This window comes from Hipposideros armiger, unplaced genomic scaffold, assembly GCF_001890085.2.
Source record: "Hipposideros armiger isolate ML-2016 unplaced genomic scaffold, ASM189008v1 scaffold_76, whole genome shotgun sequence".
NCBI lineage: Eukaryota > Metazoa > Chordata > Mammalia > Chiroptera > Hipposideridae > Hipposideros > Hipposideros armiger.
Genome location: NW_017731426.1, coordinates 4,056,987 through 4,065,678, shown reverse-complemented (window position 1 = coordinate 4,065,678; position 8,692 = coordinate 4,056,987).

Below are 8,692 nucleotides of genomic sequence, written 5' to 3'. Positions count from 1 at the left end.
GTGTATTTATTTTGGCCCCTGAGTCCTTTTGAGATGATACTAGTAGTTTCAAATAGCATCCTTATTTTCTGATATGAGAGGTTATATACCAGGTTCATCTTAGATTTTCTTCATCTGGCTGCTACTTCTTTTCAGTGGACATAGATAGAAAATATGAATACCTTTGTTTTATTTTAAATAAGACACATCATAAGTTTGAACTAATACTACCAATTCAAATTTGAGAGGACAAGTTTTTTATTTAAATTAACTGACTTCATATATGCATTTCTGCTGCCATGCCCCAAATGCTAGTTTGCAATGACACCAATATAATTATTCATTTGTTATATCCCGTACTACATACACAATGGTCTCAGAATAATATCAACACTACCACGAATTATATCATTGCTAAAAAGATATTTTTAAAGTTCTTTTGTCCCTACTAGAGATGTACAATCAAACTGCTATGCTTTAAAGTTACTTGGGATAGTTCCTCTGTGGGAGGTTATGCCACCAACAGGATACATTTTGAGGATTCTTCTCTCTCTCTCTCTCTCTCTTTTTTTTTTTTTTTACTTTCAATGCTTGGAAATTTCTCTTCGGATTTTTTTATTATACAAAATTTTTACATTTCCAAATTCACATCCTCAAAGCAAGGTATTAAAAAATAGTTTCTATCCCTCTCCTTTTCATTTCATACCCTCCTTCCCTTTAGAGTTAGCTATTTTTTTAAAACTCAATGGTTTGTCTTTTCACTGATTTTTAAAATATAAGCACAAATACACACACATAAATGTGTGTGTGTGTGTGTGTGTGTGTATGTGGTCTTATATTTTGGAGATTTTTCCATAGTAACATATAGAGATTTTTAAAATTCTTTTATACAGCTTCATAATAATCCAGTGTATGAATACATTATTGTTTATTCAACCATTCCCTATTGATGAATATTTAAATTGTTTGCAGTATTTTACCATTACAAATGGTGATTTGGTGAATAGCTTTGTTCACAAGTACTTTCGTATTTTTGGCTGGTGTAATTTTGGGACAGATTTCTAAAAATGGGAATATACGTACATTTTCTTGTTCATGTTTTGAAATATATTTTTAAACTCAAACTTAGATTCTAAACACAATGGTTATTGTTTTTGGTGAAGGGCTTGGGGTGATTTTTGAATTAGTGGATTTAAAATTTGTTTGTGGGACAGAGCAATGGAAAGTCATGATTTTCCTAGTGGAACAATATACTATTTCTCCATAAAATAGTAATAAATGTAAATCCATCAAAGAAACTAGGAGCAATTTTAAAGGCAATAACCATAACTATATTATATGCATTCAATATAAAATCACCACCATGAGCATAAATGTCCCAGGAAAAAACAAAGATGGTAACTTAGACCTCATCAGCTGTTTCTGAGGTTTTCATTCAGTTTCATTTGGCCATAGTTTATTCTGCTCTTTGTTCGTGTAAACTACTTGGCAATGGATATGAAGTGATTAAACATTAATGGCTTTAACTATCATTTCCTAGAAGTGAGTGATTTAATAGTGTTACACTGGAAGTGTCATGATTTCTATATATCTACCCCAAGCAAAAAGAGATTTTTCCAGCCAAAAGGGCTTTAAAACTTCAATATCCATCATTGTAACATCAAGGGTACTGATCTCAGGGAGAAAATTCTGCTACAAGGGAGAACACAGACAGACTCAAAGCAAGCTGGTAAGAAGCTATGTTTTCATAGAGGTCAATTAACAATATCTCAATCCTTTAAGAACTGAGCAAATACTTAAAAGACTACCAAATATTCCAGCATATACCATGCCATATGGGACATAATAATTTGAAAATAAAATAATTTGAGTCAAAAACAAGAGGATCAATGTTGAAAGAAAGTTTTCTTGGTCACTTTGATTACATTCTGGCAACAGTTATTTGAGGAAAAAGAACTAGAAAAATTTCTGTATTCAGTTATATCCTTTTTTATTTAATTGTATCGATCAAGGACTGATAAACTTTTCTGTAAAAGACCAGATAGTAAATACTTAGACTTTTTGAGCAAAATCAAGTATGTTATGTAGGTACTTACATAACAGGAGAGAAAACAAACTTCCATATTATTATTGATGAAATTCAAAGGATAATAATAATAATGGAGCACAGTTTTGTTTTTGTAATTTGGATCTACTAGTGAAAAGAATGGAATTTTATTCAAAGGATAACATTTTGCTTAATTAGAGTTCAAAGTTAGTGTTCTCAATCACCAAGTTTACTGCAAATGTTCATTAGTAAAAACCATTTTTAGCTTGTAGGCCAAACAAAAACAGGTAGCAGGTCATATTTGGCCCACGGGCCACAATAGACTGACTTCTGGCTTAGATGAGTCCCCTTATAGCATGGGTTTAGTTAATTCAACAAATCATTTGCTCTCTTTACAAGCCCTAAATTTTAAAATCCCCACTAGAATGCAAACTCCACAAAGTAAGAATCTTCATTTGTCTACTCATGGATGTATACCAAGCACCTGGAACAGTGCCTGGCACAGTAGGAGGCCCTCCGTAAATATTGCTTTCGAGAAGCGATGAATAAAATGTTTTCTGATATTTTATAACTAGATATTTGGACTGGCTGGAACCTAACTAACTCTTAGAATCAAGATTCCGGGAGCCCAGAATGAAAAAGACCAAGGAACCCTATTTCACTTACTTCCGGGCATTCTAATTGTTTGTCTCACAAACAATCATGACTACCAATGACTAGTTTACTCAAGTGAGAGCATGTGCAATGTCCAAAGAAATTTTCATAAAAGGAAATCTTAAAATGGGGATAACTCAATGCATTTTTTTTTCCTCTGACAATTAACAAACAACCATTTGGTTTGGGTGACATCACATCGGTGATTCAGAGAAAATTAATTTAAAGATTATTACTCTAAAACATTAGCCACAAAATGCTATTAAACTCACAAATTTAGCTTTGACCTCATTAATAGAGGCTATAAGCTTTCTACTATAATTATTCCTACATCTTGCTACTCATATCTTCTCACTGGAAAAAGAGACCAACACTTGCCTCCAGAACAAATAAAACTTTTACAGTCAAGCATATTTTGAATATTTTTCTTATTCAATCTATTTGAAATATAAAGAAATGATTGAGAACAAGAATAGGTGATTTGCCTGCGTCTCCTATAAGTTTTGGCAAGGCTGTGATTAGACCGATATCTGGTTCTCAACTCCAGCAATATTGCCATGAAAGATGAGTTATAAAGAAAAAATAAATTGCATTCCATTAGTTTTCAAGTTTATAGATTTAGTAGTTCAAACAAGGATTTAGCACAGCCCTTATTTTCACGATTTATATAACCCATATAAAGATGATATAAAATTATTTCAGCAAATACTAACACAAAAATTTTATATTCAGGCCAGTAATAGTGTCTATTTTACATTCAATACTCCAATAGTCAGAAATTGATTAATTTTGATGAAACACTTGGTTGGGAGCAGGGTGCAGATGATAATTTCAAGAGAACAGACTGGGCACAGTTTGGGAACCAAGTTGATTATAGAGGCAATAAGGCTATCCAAATATTTGTTCCTTGCCCCATCTGTCTCCCTAAGGCAGCACACTGCAAATGAGAGGGAAAAGGCCAAGTTCACACACCCAGTATCACATTTTTTATTTAGTTATAACTATTGCTATCATACTGAGTATATAACATGTTACCACTAATCTGATAAAATGACACATTAAAATGAATGTTGTTTTAATTGCATAATGTTGTAGAGTTTATAAGATGCTTTACATGTAGCTGAATTAAACCCCATAACATCATAAATTGTGCAGATGCTGTAGATTGATTGTATGAATAGCCTAAATTCTTCATCTCTCCATGCATCCATGCCCTCTGCCATGTGATTTTGCAGCTCTTCTCATTAATGAGGTTGAGTCCATTTCCTAGCACTTTAATTGTGCAGTCATGGATATCAGTTTCTTTGGCTAATAGCATCTTAGTGGATGTGATACGTGTAGAATCTTCAAAAGGTGCTTACACATTTTCATTTCTTCTTACTCTGCTATGGCCATGATAACATACACAGGCTACCCAGAGTTGGCAAACTTTTTCTGTAAAAGACCAAATAGCAAATGTTTTTGGTCTGGGGGGCCATGCGGTCTCTATTACAATTATTAAACTAACTAACTCTGCCATTGTGACACAAAAGTAACCATATAAGATATTAAAATGAATGAGTACAACTGTATTCCAAGAAAACATTTATAAAAGCAGCCCATGGGCTGGATTTGGCTGATGAGCCACAGTTTTCTGATCCTGTACTAGAGAATGAGACAAATAGAATACTGCTGAGTTGCTCCAGTAATACTAGTTGAGATCGTTTGGAATCAGCCAAGTTCCCCCCAATGCCCAGACATGGGAGACAGCCAGACAACTGGCCAGAAGAACAACCTGGCCAACCTGTAGCTTACAGCTGACACATGAGTGAACCCAGCCAACATCAGCTCAACCCTGCAGAATCATTTGCAAAGCCACTGAGTCATGGGTGATTGTTACACAGAATTATCATGGCAAAAGATTATTAATATAGTAGGTAAAGTATTAATTTTGCCATTTTAGAATTAAAGATGGGGCTTAAGGAGGTTAAATACCTTGGTCATTTTCTCAGGCAGCTGGAAAGTGTCAGAGCCAAGACTAAGAAATTCAGTGTTCTACTACATGAGGCCGCTTCAATACTTTATTTCTCTCTTTATTTTAGGTGATGGTGTTTATATATAGATATATTATAGATATATAATTTAGGCTAAAAAAAGAAGAATTTTAGGCAGTTACTTCAAACTCTCCACTGAATCCCCTCTTAGCTTTTAGCTCTTAAAAATCATGTCACCCTGGCTTAAAGTTTGGATTATTTTCCTTAAATTGCTAACGCTGATCTCCTTGTAGTGTATCATAGTTGATATTGCCCTGGTTCATATTTTCCAAAACTCCAGTATAAGGAAATAACTTAAATGGCCTACTCTTGCACACAGCTCCTCTCTCTCCATTTTACTGCTCCCATTTTATGCAGGGCTGTCAGGCCTTTCTGAATTAAATGTGACTTAGGGCCTGTGCTTGCTGACTGAAGAGGCTCATAGGTCCTATAGCTCATCCACAATCTTGTACTTGAGCTGTCAAGTATGAGAGATTGGTGCCAAATTCAACCCAACATAGCCCCTTCCCAGTAGTCTGCCTTCAACAACTCCTCCTTGTCAAATCCAACAGTTTACATAGGATATATAGTGAATAAAGTACTCTGAAAGATACGAATGTAGAGGTGCTTCTTCCGCTGATAGCAGGAACACCTATCAGCTTCCCACAGGGCTGACATTTCAGGCTGGCAGGGAAGAGATGATCATAGGATTTTTGTGCTGCTGTTTCTAAATGGATTGTAGATTCCCAAGGCAAATTGCCTCACTTCTCACCATCTGCTTCCAAGAGTCAGTGTGATGCAACTATGCAACGGAAAAAAAAACTTTTTTTTTTTGTATTTATAAAGTAGATTCCTCAGGTGAATGAATGGTTTACAGAACCCACGCGGGATTCCCTAAGCTTGAGCCTCTATCTGCATTGAAGTTTAATGTTTTAGGCACCAAAAACTCTCTGCCTTCTCCTCACTGTCTGGAGAAAGGCCTAAGAATCATTGACTGTAAGATGGCAGGGTAGCTGTTAGCAGGGCTTAGATGTTTTTTGATGTTCCCCTAATAACTAGAAACCAGAGGGTGTACAATTACCCTTTGATAATTAACCTCTTAGCTGAACACAGCATAGACATGCCAAGTCACGAGCATCCAGCTTAATAAGACCCAGGAGGTAGAATCACTAGCCCAAGAGGAGACCCATGGCAGAGAAGATAAACACTGTGCCTGTTTCCTTCCATGAACAAGTTAAAATTACAACTAAGCTAAAGAACAATCAACTTGGAGAACCATCGGAAGTCTGGCTGAACAGAAGTTTTATAACTAAGGATATAAAGAAGCCGCACCGAGGCTGGTAGGAGGGACAGAGTCGCGAAACAGGCTGGACTCAAGCCTCCATGTGGCTGTTGAAAATAGGGACATATACCTCAGCCATGGAAGTTCTTCTCCAGAAAAGCAAAGAACCCCAACCCCAGTCCAGGCTCCCCAGCCCTGAGTAATGGTGCGGGGAAGAAGAGCCCCCACAACATCTGGCTGTGAAAAACTGGGGATTCCAACTATCCGGGTGGGGAACCCAGGCATCCTCTTAAAGGGCTCATGCACAGACTCACTCGCTTGCAGGCACTTACCTTGGGCTCCAGCAGAGGAAGTGACTTGGGGGAGAGGGGTGTCAGAACCATACTGGAGGCAGACTGAGTTGTGTTTCTTTGGGTTGAGGGCTGGAGGACACACCATTTCCCTGTGAGGAGGTCTTCCTCCTGTGCAGCCAGCAGGCGTGTTCCAATTTCCTGTGTTGAGCCCTCCCCCACAGGCCAAATCTGAATCTGATTGGCCTGGTGAGCTCTGCAGCTCTGCCCTGCTGACTCACTGGGATAACACCCCACCAACTCCCCCAATGCTGGAAGCACTTTCTCCAAGATCAGACAGTCCTGCTGGCATTGTATTCTTTCTTGGAAAATATCAGAGTCTGACAGACCCCAAGCTGGTGGTGACTGGCCTCGGTGTGCTCTGAGACTTTTGTTGAGTAGCTCTAGGCTCAGCATTGACACCAAACTAGAATTTACATTAACCTGATGACCACAACTCTTCCCACTCTAGTGACTCCCCGAGACCCTGCCTCACTCAAATTGTGTACCAAATGACCATCAGGTGGGGCTTGAAAAGGCTCACCATGAATAACAAAGATATTCCAATCAGGAAATTCAAAGGGTTTAGAGTTTACCTCCCAGAAACCAGGGAATAGGCCAAGCAAATTCTTTATTGCAGTATGTATAGTGTTAGATGGTTTCTAGATTTGTTGGAGTGATAGATGGGGGTCGGGGCAGCATGAAAAATGTGAAGACATTAAGAAGTACAAACTAGTAACTACAAAATGGTCATGGGGACGTAAAGCACAGGGAATATAGTCAATAATGTGGTAATAGCTGTGGGTAGTCCAGGTGGGTGCTAGTCAGGGGGATCACTTCTTAAATTATATAAATGTCTAACCACTATGCTGTACACCTGAAATTAATATAAAATAACATTGAATGTCAACTGTAATTGATAAATTTTAAAAAGGGGGAAGAGGGGAAGGGGAATAAGTGGTCCAAAAATCCAGGTATAAAACAAGTAAGTCATGGGGATGTAATGTATAACATAAGGAATGCAGTCCCTAATATTGTGATAGCATGGTACCATGTCAGACGGTTGCTGGACTTATCATGGTGATCACTTCTTCAGGTATATAAATGTTAAGTAACTATTGTGTACACCTGAAACTAATATAATATTGTATGTTAGCTATATTTTAACAAAAATCTTTAAAAAGTACAAAAAAAAAAAGGACCCAAGAGGTAGATTCTTTTGTATTTTAATTTGGTGAAAGGAAGAATGTTTCAATCAGAAGAGAGAATAAACAAGGGAACACAGAAGAATACAAAGATAAGCATTGACTGTGCCTGTCTAAGCACCCACAACAATGAGCGGCTCATGTCATCAGACACGGTCTTGCTAGTCCTGCTTGCAAGGCTGTTTCAAGTGTGGAGATGAATGGGGGGGTGCTATTGTCAATGGACTATGTGTATTTGAGTCCCATTCATGTCACTTCTATCTTGAAATGGACATGATAAACTATCTTAGTCTTATGCCAATTAACATGACTTATCTAACTGTCCTTGGTCTAAACCCATGCTCACCAAGCATATTCTTTTGCCACATAAGTCTACCTACAATGTGCGGAGCACTGGGTCATGGAGTAACTTTGGTTCCTTTGGCAGTGTTCCCTCAGAGAAGATTAACAGAGCCTTTCTGATTATGATTTAGCTTCCAAGGTAGCTTTCCCACAGGGGCAGAATGGACTTAGATCACCAGACCACAGGAGAGTTGAAAGATTGAGTTTCAGTTAATTCCCTGCCATTTTGGTTTACACTCGTCTCACTTAGTTTAGTTCTTATGAGTCTACCTGTCAGAGTCTAATCAAACAGATCCCCTGAACGAGTAAGTCTCTGAGCCCTCAACACAGAGGAACTCATCCATCTGGCATTGATTAGGTAAGTTTTTCTCAACCTTTTTAAACCATAGAGCCCTTTGATACACATGAAATTCTCCTGTTCCATGACCATTCTTCAACATGCCCAAACCAAATCAGTACATCTTATAGATAGTAGACCCTACCTGCTAAGGAGATTCTACTTTATGTAATATGAAAAAACAGTAGGGCTTATGCCCTGAGTAATATAGATTGTGTGTGTGTGTGTGTGTGTGTGTGTGTACACTCACATATGTGTATAGACCTGTCCCACCCTCCAACCTTATTTGAGATACCCTCCCACCAAAACTCTCATCACTGCACTAGATGATGCCTCTATAAGAATTGCAGATAAATGGCTTCTGATTTCTGAGGAAGGATCTTGACTTAAGATAGAGTTGTAGGGCTGGTCAAGTGGCGTGATGGTTAAGAACTGGCTTGGGACACCAGAGGGCCCTGGTTCGGATCCCACATATGAGGGCCAGTGACACTGCCCTCTACAGCTA